The sequence below is a fragment of the Tachypleus tridentatus genome, chromosome 12 (assembly GCF_004210375.1).
Source record: "Tachypleus tridentatus isolate NWPU-2018 chromosome 12, ASM421037v1, whole genome shotgun sequence".
Lineage (NCBI taxonomy): Eukaryota > Metazoa > Arthropoda > Merostomata > Xiphosura > Limulidae > Tachypleus > Tachypleus tridentatus.
In genome coordinates this window covers 114,769,889-114,782,626 of record NC_134836.1, presented here as the reverse complement: position 1 = coordinate 114,782,626, position 12,738 = coordinate 114,769,889, and the positions used below count along the sequence as shown (strand labels likewise).

Sequence of the window (12,738 nt, the reverse complement as noted above, 5' to 3'; positions counted from 1 at the left end):
TAACTTTTCGTATTTGTGGTTTTAAGTATACTTCAGGTGCGGAACTTATTGTAATATTTACGAAATAAAGTGTAATAACTAGAATAGTAATGTAGTCTTCTTATCTTATATAAATTACTTATTACGGGTGTAAATATTACTGCGCTAGAGAATTCTGTGTTTGTCATCATCATCGTGAGAATTAAGTTTGTTTTAAATTTCTGGCAGGGCTATCTGCGCTGGGCCCTGGCATGGCCAGGTGGTTAAAGCACTCGACTCATGATCCGAGGGTCGTAGGTTCGAATCCCCGTCGCACCGAATATGCTCGCCCTTTCAGCTGTGGGAGCGTTATAATGTGATGGTCAATCTCACTATTCGTTGGTAAAAGAGTAGCCCAAGAGTTGGCAGAAGACTAGCTGTCTTCCCTCTTGTCTTACACTGCTAGAGCAAATAGCCCTCGAGCAGCTTTGCGCGAAATTTGAAACAAACAGACAAAACTTCAATGTGATAGGCACCAATAAGTTATTATTGAGTGTCAGTCAAGGAATGTATGTTCTGTCAAACCTTATGTACGACCCCATGACGTCGTTTGTTAATTTATATAACTGAATACCCATGAAAGATGTTGGATGTTGTATTGGGAAAGTAATGACAAGCTTTTCTGAAAACAATCACTAGAAACAAAAGAGAGCAAAAACCATTGCTGTCCTCTAGTTGTAAGGACTGCTATTACCTATCAAAAAATCGCATGATTTATGTATAAGAATGAACAATAATTCAAAAACATTTCTTTGAGGCAAGATATTCGTTGATTATGATTCAAATGAAAACTAGTTTTCCATAATCATGGAGATTGTTTCACCTCAATCGATATCACCACTATGGCTCTCATCTCTACAGGAAATCGAACTCCAGATTTGTAGCTCTCGTGCAACTTCATAAAGTTTCTGCTGATCCATTTTGAAAAGGTCCACGACATATCGAGATTTTGTTGGACGCTCTGGTATATGCACCTTGAAAAACAACAACAACAAACAAATCTCACATTAATATAAATATTAACACAATGCGTCAGTTTTATATTTGAAATTTTTAAAGACGTGGAATATCCTGTTGATATTCATTGTTTTAAAGTAACAAAATAAAAAGTATATTTTCTGAAAGTTAAAATTGAAACATTATTTTCAGAAAATTAAAATTAAAAATTTATTTTCTAGAAGTTAAAATTAAAAATGTTCTTTGTGAATGTTAAAATTAAATGCTTATCTTCTAAAAATTAAAATTAAAACTTCACCTTATGAAAGTTAAATTAAAAATAAAAATTATTGTCTGAAAGTAAACAGATGGTTTTATCACAGCCACTCATGGTCACACTCAGCTGAGCAAGTTTTCTCTCATAGTCAACATACACTATCCGTATCCGGGGTACATTCATTCTATTGGTTAACAAGAGGGAATCGTTAATAGTCGCGGCACTTGATAGTCAGGATTAGAATAAATTAATCTATGAGAGTTTGGGCAATATAAAAGGTTTGATCTATTGAGCCCAAAACTGTAATTAGATCTCAAATTGGTTAAAAGATGACAGAGCTATGAGCTAAATGTTGTGTTTGAAGTGACATACACATCGCAATAAAATTTGCTTCAGTGATTTTATTAAGAACAAAATAGACTACGTATAAGATACCACGACTGATATAAAAGAAATACATATTGTGCAATTTGGACAACTTAGGGTAAGTGTTTTTTGCAGTCATGGTTCTTCCACATTAGTGCTAACAAATTCTGGTATTGTTCTCTTGGAAAATAATTCAACACTTCGTTTTCGCGTTATCTCATTCAGTGTCTTTACGTTTGTCTTTGGAAATACTCCAGTCTATCCAAATCCGTCTGCCCTCTTCCCTTCAAAATTTTTTTTTTTTTTCTGACCAGACACACTACAGTGTAAAACAAATTGATGGTTAACTCCGTTTAATTTCTAATGAATAATTTTAGTTAAAAATAACTAGCTAAGTCAAGTCTTCGTATATGAACAGTACTAACTGTTTTTCATTCCCGGCCTGGAGGTGAAGGCGTTCGACTCCTAACGTGATCACGGGTTTGAATCATCATCACCGAATATGCTCGCTTTTTTTTCAGCTGAAGGACGTGCTCGTGATTTTCTAACGATAATCCTGAGTTGAAATAACGAATTGGTAAGATATGGTTTATACTGCAACTAGTAGAATTTATATCGATTCTCTGATGCAAATCGCGTGAATCAAAAGCTGTTGGTTATAAAGTAGCTTGCAATAAAAATTGTCTCACGAGCGAGATAAGGAAAATGAAATTTAATCCTTAGAACACGTGCAAAATATTTACTTCATTACTACACTGAAAGTATGGATTAATGTGGCGCCATCTTTTGTAGGAGGCTGTATACGATATGAGATCAAAGAATTTACTGATAGAAGTCCTCCGATTGGCAGGCCTGAAGCTTAAAATGCTGAAATTCGCAGTTCGGTTCTCGTAGTGAACACAAAAGCTAGCTCAATGCGGCTTCGCTCTAAAAACTATCAAGTAACCGCTGACAGAAATTGTGTATAGAATAACTTAAGATATACACGTACAGTTAATATCTTAGCATGCAATTAAACAGTAGTTGAACTATCAAGGTTTATCCTTTTCTATTTATGTGTTTAAATTTCTTCATCATACCTAGAAAAATAAGAAAAGTAACATGTCGAAGTTTGGTACATCAAAATTTATTTCAATGAACTCAAGACCCATTGTTTGTACAACAATAAACTTTGAAATTTCATCAACACGTAACGCACGAGAATACATTCAGTTGAATATAATATTGTAATCTGTCAAACGTATGTGGCATTATGATAATATCGAAAATAAATGTTGTATGTTTTTACGCTTTCACAAAGCAAACACCATTACAGCTTCCACATGAAAAAAAAAAGTCTGTGTAGGTAGGCCTAACCTGATATTTTTGAAGTAATTGTAGTTATATTTCGATACATTTACATTTTGTTAACTAGTTTACTATTATTTTAGAACCATAACGAAAATATAAACTACAAAGAAAATCACGCTTCTTTACGATTTTGTCACATTTTACAACGGAAATAAAACAAAATCCGTTCTCCATAAATAATAATTATCTTGTTGCGATAGTTGCATCAGATACCAATCCAGTTCTTTATTTACATGTAGTTTAGGGTATAGCGACTGTGTGAAAACGATAGTTTAAGATAACAACGGAGTTTTCCTGTACAAAGGAAACAACTAAATAATAATTCATTACATAAATTTTGTCAATCGTTGCATCTTCAGGAGAGGTCGACGATCTCTCGGATGTGAAGATGACTGTAACAGTTTCATACCTGAGGCTTAGGACTGAATATATGTTTTTTGGTTATGCCGTTTTGCTGATGGTCATGATATATTCATTATTTTAAGCTGTAGGTGAGGCAGTCTATTGAAAAATATTCATAAAAACGCTGAAACTGGGACTTCATGTTGCAGGTATCACCTTTATCATGGTTCACGTCACTGAAAGAGATAATAAAATCGTATATTTTAGGCTCTGCAGTCTGATACTGTACACGTTACAATTTTATTATTTTAATTCAATATTGTCAGAAGATGTTCATGTCCTATACAAGTTACATATCCTCACGCTACAGGTTTGTCTAACTAATTTTTAGTTAGAATTGGAACAATCTCATCCGGTTATTTATCCTGTTTATTTCAGGTTTCGTGATCGGAGGTTAGACTCAACTTTGATTTGTTGATGTCAACTACTATAGTCTTTTACACATAGTAAAATAATGCCTAATAAACCACGAAGTGTTAGTTATGTTTCATTCCTAATCTCACTTTTCAAATTCAACAAAAATTGTGAATTTTTTTCATTGAGAATGAAAAGTAACTAAAGGCAAATGAGTTTCTTTTATTCCTTACCCTCCGAATAGAAGTTCGAATATCTTCTTCGTCTTCAGGCAATACTACATCACCTTGTGGTCCTGACACTGGATGAACACGGCCACGAATATTTCTGTGTCGGTCTCGTTTTTGCTAATTTTTCAAAAATATGTATATCATTTTATTTATACAAAGTGTAGCATACTTTATGATAAAATGATTTTGAATATGTAAATCAAATCAAGTGACACTTACAGCTTGTATAAAATCGCGGTTGAACGGCATCTTTTAGAACCACTTTATGACGTTATTTGACGTTTAGTAAATAGAGTGACGCCAAAGAAAGCTGAAGAGTCGGCGGTGGGTGATAATGGCTAGCTGCCTTTTCTATAGTCATTCACTGCTAAATTCAAACCAAACCAATTTCTTCAAGACCATATTCATACAACTAGGAAATTACACATTCGGTGTAGAATATAACAATATCCAAGGAAGCACACGAGCAGGAAACGAAGAAGTAATAGATCATAAAAGAAAACTAATAAAGAAAACTGTTCAATCGACAGAAAAATAATAAATTTAAATTAATAAAAATGTGAAGATATTCAAATATCATTATTCAAAGAGATGTAAGAGCCACATGTTACATCGCCAAGGTTTTGGGGCCTGTTGATTTATAAGAAAATATATCATTAATTGAGCAAGTATATTTCAGACATAGTTTATTCTCAGCGCAAAGCTACATAATGCTTGTTTGTTTTGGAATTTCATACAAAGCTACTCGAGGGCTATCTCTGCTAGCCATCCCTAATTTAGCAGTGTAAGACTAGAGGGAAGGCAGCTAGTCATCACCACCCACCGCCAACTCTTGAACTACTCTTTTACCAACGAAAAGTGGGATTGACCTTTACATTATAACGCCCCCACGGCTGGGAGGGCGAGCATGTTTGGCGCGACTCGGGCGCGAACCCGCGACCTTCAGATTACGAAGCGCACGCCTTAACGCGCTAGGCCATACCAAGCCTACATAATGCTAGATACGCTTTCTCCACAAGGGGAATCGAACATCGAATTTTTTGCGCCACGCAATGCTAGATACGCGCTATCCACCAGCAGATCGAACCCCGAATTTCAACCCTGTAAATTCATAAATCTTTCGCTGACGCAGTGGGATTATATAACTTAATGATTGACAAATGTGCCTCTTGGTGATTCATCTTTGTACTTTACCAAGTTGGAACACACACCAATGTTGAACATTATTTATGTTGAGAAAAAAAAGTAACATTTCTTTCACAGAAAATGTGTTAATATAGGTTTTATCTCCTGGTTTTACACAGTTGTATTTTCTTCCAGAGTCCTTTTAAGAAGGATATTCTAGAAGTCAAGTGAGGGAAGCAACTACACATCGTCCTTTGTTAGTGGCAAATTGCCCTCGCTTTCGTGATGAGCAGGAAATGACGTACATGTTGGAAAGGCTAAAATGTTACTACGAATAAGTTAAACAGTTATCATGATCGCTATGATTAGGTAGTAACCTAATACGTTCGGTAGATTTTGAAAATATATGCTGCAAAAGTAACCTTTAACTAGGAAACGTCGTACTGATGGATAAGTAATTTTTATGCGCGTTTAAGAAAAACGTTTCATTTATAGAATTTATTAATAAAAAGATAAAAGACACCCAATAAAGTTACAAACAAAAAAGTATCATTAAAGTAATAACAGTATCAAAAACCTAAACATACAGCTAGCGCAGAAAGCCCTTGTCTAGCTTTGACCGAAATTCAAATCAAACAAACCTTCCACCTTCAGTGGTTATTCTCACAGTCTTTGTCCACTTTTAAACACTGTTATCCTACCTCCAAATAATCAATCTGTCTTTAATGTCTTTACTTTGGGTTATATATCGACTTTCATATGTCATCAACCCTTTCATGTGTTATTTCATAGTCTCTGACATCTATAAATGCACTTGTCACAGCAATACTTGTCAAAAAGCTGTAGTCACAATTTCAGATCACCTCAACTCACTTATCACAGAAGTTATAAATACCTTAGAACATTATTATCATAGTTCCAGCATCTCAACGATATAGACTGTACACATTTGAAGTGCAAGCTGCTTATCTCCATTTGTCATATATATACATATACATGCTGGTATGTCCTTCAACAAATTCTCGCCAGGAAATACGATAAATATAAATTATAACTAAGGACACTGCTTATTTTTTAATATATTTGTAATGATAAGTTATTTTTTTAACCTTGGATTTCCTACGCTGATTCCTAGTCTATCTACATTAATAAACCCTAATCCCATCTGTTCGTCAGTGTACAGGTACCGTGTGGGATGAATGTAAACTGAGAACGTAGCGAGATACTTTAACAACCTAAACGTTTCTGCTCGTGACTTTTATCGCCAGATGTATCCGACCTTTTCTCGAGAGTGAACACTAAATGTCGCCCATGAAAGAATTAACCATGATTTTAGGCAGCGTTCCTAGATACTTGAATGACTGGTACGTCACCATATTTTTACTTTGTCTATCTTTTGTTCTTACGTTCATACCATCTTGGATAACATACAATAACAAATAAATTGTTACATCACACACCTGAAAGGTCTCTGTGTTACTAAAAGAAATATGAAGGTTTCCAAATTTCATTTCATACGGAACCAATTTTTGAGGAAGTTTCTATATTAAATAAGGGTGCATGAAAAACGTTGAGAAAATATTCCGTAAACAGCCCGTGCTGACGATTCATATTTACTTTATTTAGTATTGTTCCAAGTCACTTGTGGGTTCGCTCAATTGTTTCACAAGGAAAGGATATATCGTTTCTGGAATGGAATTCGACCTTCTGTAGCGTTTTTTAAACCAGAAACTATAGAGGTAAGTAAACAAACATCGCATTCATTCCAACATTACCTTACACATATAAGGTATAAGCAAAATATTAATATTAAGGAATTAAAACCGTTGTTACAAAATACCACATTGTGATCAGTGCGTGGAACTGATGTAATATATGATGGATTTTTTATTTCAGGTGATTCTCAGAAGTTCCACAATATTAGAAAAATCAACTGAATATTCTTTTTTTGCATCCATGGCTGGGATCAGGATTGTTGACAAGGTAATTAATAAAATCAGGGCCTTAAAACCACTATTCCTACGGGGACACCAAACATACCCAGCTCATAACATTTTTCAGTTATATTGTCAATGCATTTACCCCAGACTTATATAGACCCAAGAAGATAATACATACACGAGTTATACTTTAAAGACTGACAGAAACAGTACATGTAAGCGATTATTAAGATATAAATAAGTTTCATTGTTTAGAACAAATATACGCACACACATAGACATATGTAATTATTTTAAAATGATACCATGTGTAAATATGGTAAAAAATAACATTATAATGAATTTCACAAATAACCACTGAATAGTGTTTTTTTAGTGTTTTTTTGCTAACATTCAAAAGACATTTCTTGCAAAAATACATTAATCATGACAAATAACCAAGACAACAATAGCTACGTTTTTATGAATTAACATAAATTATTAATATTTTGTTTTAGTAGGATGAGATTCAATGCCTATTATTATTTGTGTTTAGACCAGTCAAATACAATGCTACCATTCATAATATTTCTTTGGTTTTAAAATACAAACACAGTAATAACAAATGTTTAATTATGTGTTTTATACAGCGTGTTATTCAGCTGACTCATAGTTTCTACGTCTGTGGACGTTCTATGTTTTGTTTTATAGGAGGATTTCAACACATTTTGGGGAATTTAAAGATGATTTTAAAAATTAGAGATAATTAAACGCAGATGATAGATTTCAAATAAAAAATACATACTATGAAAACTAATTTGGATAAAAACTCTGATGTCAAATACAAAAAAGGGTTAATTTCTATTACGTAAATTGTACTTTTGATTTTTACTGTACACACGACTTGTATTGTTGACTGAAAACTTCTTTCGTGAAGAAACACTGATCTTATTGGACGTTGAATCGATATTGTCGTATCACGTCTTCACGATGGAATAGTCGTATCATATCGACATACTTTTAATATATATATATATATATATTAATATATATTTTAATATATAATATATATATTAAAATGTTTATCGTATTTGATACATAGTTTCGGGAGTAAATGGAAGAAGAAGACGAAAGTTGGTAACTCCTGCATTTCACTTCCGAATTCTTGAAGACTTCATTCCAATGTTCAACGAACAGAGCCAAATCTTAGTGGAAAAGTTGAGACAAGCGCAGAGCGAGAAATGGGTGGACATAGCTAAATATGTTACTCTTTGTACGTTGGACATAATTTGCGGTGAGCTTTCATTTTCCCACTTCGGATTTGGTTTATTTTTAATTTCGCGCCAAGCTACACGAGTACTTTGCGGGAAAGTAAGAAAAACCCAAACCATTATATCTGAAAAACCTGTTACACATTTTAGAAGAGAATAAACCTATAAACTGACTTTAACTGTGACATTCTTGTAAATTTGAAAGTCTATTCTACCGGTAAAGTCAATGTTAAAAAAAAATAAAAATTTCGTCACAAATGTCTTTTGAAAAAAAAAAAAGTCGTCGGACAGTCTTTGATACAAATTACTCTAGACATTATAAAACAATTGATGATAATTATTCTTCTATAAAAAATTCAACTATATTTCAGAAAGTGCAATGGGGATAAAGATTTGTACCCAAGAAAATACAGACTCGTCCTATTTGAAATCTTTGTACGAGTAAGCATATATTTCATTTTTCTATAGTTTTGTTGGATTCAAAGGAAATGGTACAATAAAAATAAACTGTCAAGTAAAAATCAAGTAAACTTTAGTAAATATAAGTAAAACGTAATAATACAAAACAGAAATTTACTAGAGATCGAAAAGTAAGTCACTTTTTGGGATATATTACACTCCCAGCTATTGTAATTTAGGAACAATAAAAACCATTTAAGTGTAAAAAGATACATGTTGATTTCGTATGTAGATTTTTAAAATATTATCACTTTCAACCCTGCCCTCCGCTAGTACAGCGGTAAGTCTACTAATTTACAATGATAAAATCAGTGGTTCGATTCCTCTCGGTGGGCTCAGCAGATAGTTCGATGTGACTTTGCCGTAAGAAAAACACACCCATTCTATATATTGTCCTTTATTCGTTTGTTTAATGTACGTGTTGATATTACTAAAAATAGCAAAGAACTGTGGAAAAATACAGCATTACTAAAATAATTTTTATCGTGTTTTCCTTACGTTTCTGTTCCTTACTTAGACTATTCAGAAACGGACTAGTAGTTGGACGCAGGGTCAGGAGTCCCCAGTTTCTGATACAGAAATAAAACAAAATGGAAAAGAAAAGATACAAGTAGTGGAAACATTGTTTATTAGTTTTGTGGGATATTTCATGCTCATATTTCTCCGTGTAAGAAGTTTTTGTGCAGTTTGTAATATGCAAGATGTTTAAAGATACCGTAAACAAACTTTTTTTCCAAATTACTATGATAAAGTTAAAGCTTATCAAAAACCTTTGGTGGAATTTCTTTATTAGTATCGACGGTGTGATTACTAAACTTCCCAGCTCTCTTTCTATCCCATCAGTGGGCATCGCTTGACATAACATGAAGGAAAGAAATATAATGAATTCCCGGTTATTGGCAATGGCTTCAACCTTTATTTTTACAACGCCAGAGTTTTAACATGACAGGGTTTATTGACGAGAAAAATAAGACGAATTACGAAACTACTGAGGTTTATATATACGTTTGACGAATATTAGTTTATGCAGATGTTGTAGAGATATTGCTATATTTATGTTATAGAAAAATAAAGAAGTTAAACTTGGGTAGGTACAGTTTTTGTTTTATTTTTTACGAGAACAACGAACGATTTATGCTTAACTCGACGCACCTTCTTTAAGGTTTTAGGCTTAGCACAGTAACTTCAATAATAGAACCCCGTGATAATATTTTCTATTCAGTAAATAGTGCATAGTATGATAATAATTTTTTTCTTTACAAAGGGTTGGTGAAACGTTTGCGTGTCGTATGATACGACCGTGGCTTTGGCCTATGGTATTATTTTCACTATCTTCTTATGGGCGTCGTTTCAAAAAAGGTTTAACAGAACTACACAACTTTACCAGAACGGTAGGTAATTACGAAAAGTTACACAAATAGCCCAAGAGACTTAATGGTACAAATAATAAATGATAAGTAAGTACTCTACCCTTCATATTAATTTCTTTCTTCATTAACTATGAGTTTGAGTTTTGTTAAGATTGTGAAAGAACAACAGATTACTGAAAAAAACGTGAAAAAAAAAGAAAGTGAAATGGAAATGTTATGTTTCACAACTCAGACTTTATCTTTATGTCCATATATTATTCATTATGATAAACGTTTTCTATAGTTTCAGGCTTTTATAAAGAATAGTTAGGACTTAATGGTACGAAACTCTATTAAAATCCTTTATTAATTTATTATTTTTTTGTGATTTATGTATATGTATATTACTTATGCACTTAAATCAGCATAAACGTACTTATTATGTTAAATTAAAAATACATTTTGGGTGAACCCAGGATCCATTAAACGGCCAGAAGGTGTACGCCGTAGACAAGTTCCAGGGTGCTAATAAAGGTGATACGTTTGATGTATCCACATACAGAAACCATCGTGCAGACTAATTGGGTAAGACAAAGCTGTGAAAAAACAACAAAAGAGGATATCTAATTCCGTTAGTTTAAACTTTAAAACAAATTAAACATACGATCCTGACTTTTAAACATAGTTATTTAACATACTCATGTGAGTATATTGCAGGTTTGAAGCAGCGTCTATAGAATAAAGATATTATGGTTAATAGGAGATTTCTGGTCTAATGTTTTAATTAACAAATTTGATGACACTTTTTTCTAGATAATTCGTAATCGTAAAGCCCAGATACTGGTGATCCGAGCTTCTGGTAATGAACAGGATGATAGAAACGATAATAAATTGAAGACGAGGCAACCTTTGCTAGACCTGATGATTAACCATCATTTGAATGATCCCAGCTTAACCCTGGAAGACATTCGTGAAGAAGTGGACACTTTCATGTTTGAGGTAAAAACGTTGGAATTTATATTCACTTTGTCCATTCCAACCTTGATCCTTTCTCTATTCATCCACCCACTACTGCCTACTTACATTTTAATTACTCTCCAGTTTTCTTTCAGTCTTCCTATCTTTCTGTTGAAAAGTGTTATTTTATTCGATAACACATTTATCTACGTTTTTATTCAATGATGTAAACTTATTTACGCGTTTATTCAATAACACACGTTTATCCACGTATTTATTCAGTAGCATGTATATATTTACATATATATTCAAAACTGTTCACTTAGTCCTTTTGTTTCTGTAACCTACTTTCCCATGTTTATACCTAATTCACAATTTTACCAGCCTGACTTACCATTCATATAAAACCGCATGAGAATATAGCCCAGAAATCTACTATTCTTCCAAGATCATCAACCAATTCAGTGCCATAAGTTTACCTTACTAATTGTTTAAAACACTCGCTCAACAATTGATACAACCAAACAACTTGGTACGATAAGTTTACCTTACTAGGTGTTTAAAACACTCGCTCAACAATTGATACAACCAAACAATTCGGTACTATAAGTTTATCTTACTATATGTTTAAAGCACACAGTCAACCAAATAATATATGTGTATAGATATATAGAAATATATATATATGTGTGTAGATATATAGCTATACATCTATTTAAACAGGGACATGACACGACTGCTATGGGAATTAGTTGGACACTTTATCTGATTGGTTTGGATTCGTTTGTTCAGAAAAAATACAAGACGAACTGGACTCAGTATTTGGAAATGATACCGAAAGGTCCATTACAATAGAAGACATTAAACAACTGAAATACATGGATTGTGCTTTGAAAGTACGTAGGTTAATCCCTTGTTTTATTATTATTATTAATTATTCGTGTTAACAGTAGTAATAACTTTAAATACTTTGTTTCTCTGTGTTAAATACATCTTATTATTACAGAAGTCACTTTTCTTGTTTCTTCATATCCATTAAATTTTCAAGTTGAAAAGAGATTTAAAATATTTCCCGGTAGCATAAAATTATTATTTTACCCAGTTGTCAATAATGTGCTCAAATATATAATTTTATTAATTATAATTCATTGTTGTTCAGCACAACTTATAACTTAATTTATTTTGTTATCTTTCAAATCTACACTCAAACTTCGACCTTCTCTCCGATTCAGGAGGGTCTACGAATTTTCCCCCCAGTTCCTTTCATCGGAAGAACATTACGAGAGGATGTTGTAGTCAGTAAGTCCAAAGTTTCATTCATCTTAATAAGTTATCACGGTTACATTCATGTTAATGGTTTCGATCTCACTTTTTGTTTTAACGAAAACCTAACAGTGACTTTGGATTAATAGTTATATACTGCGAGGTTAACAACAATGAAATGTTGTTTGGCCAATCATAATGAGGTTTTACCTGCTGCACAGTAATTGGATATTGGTTGGCACATCGTAGTGAGGTTTCTACTTGATTTATAGTAATGAGGTGTTGGTTAATTAACAACAATTAAGAGTCTATTTTTTAACAATAATGAAACGTGAACTAAATGTTGCTTAATTATGAACAGATGATAAAGATTTCTTTTCAATGACGAGAAAACCCTCTTGTAGAGAAAAAATATATATAGAAATGGCTGGTTTGGATTGAGAAAATTTTTTATGTAGAGGA

General features: G+C 32.9%; 1 pseudogene across 1 annotated transcript in view; it reads left to right on the top strand.

Annotated features, from left to right (window-relative positions):
* The first annotated feature begins 6,342 nt into the window (after nucleotides 1-6,342).
* LOC143234409 (cytochrome P450 4c3-like) overlaps nucleotides 6,343-12,738 on the top strand; it is an 85,359-nt pseudogene continuing 78,963 nt past the window's right edge. Inside the window, exons 1-9 of the transcript XR_013018643.1 lie at nucleotides 6,343-6,422; nucleotides 6,685-6,797; nucleotides 6,955-7,041; nucleotides 8,080-8,271; nucleotides 8,620-8,689; nucleotides 9,972-10,098; nucleotides 10,870-11,055; nucleotides 11,737-11,909; nucleotides 12,246-12,312. The product of XR_013018643.1 is annotated as a cytochrome P450 4c3-like (transcript). The remainder of the gene's footprint in view (nucleotides 6,423-6,684; nucleotides 6,798-6,954; nucleotides 7,042-8,079; nucleotides 8,272-8,619; nucleotides 8,690-9,971; nucleotides 10,099-10,869; nucleotides 11,056-11,736; nucleotides 11,910-12,245; nucleotides 12,313-12,738) is intronic.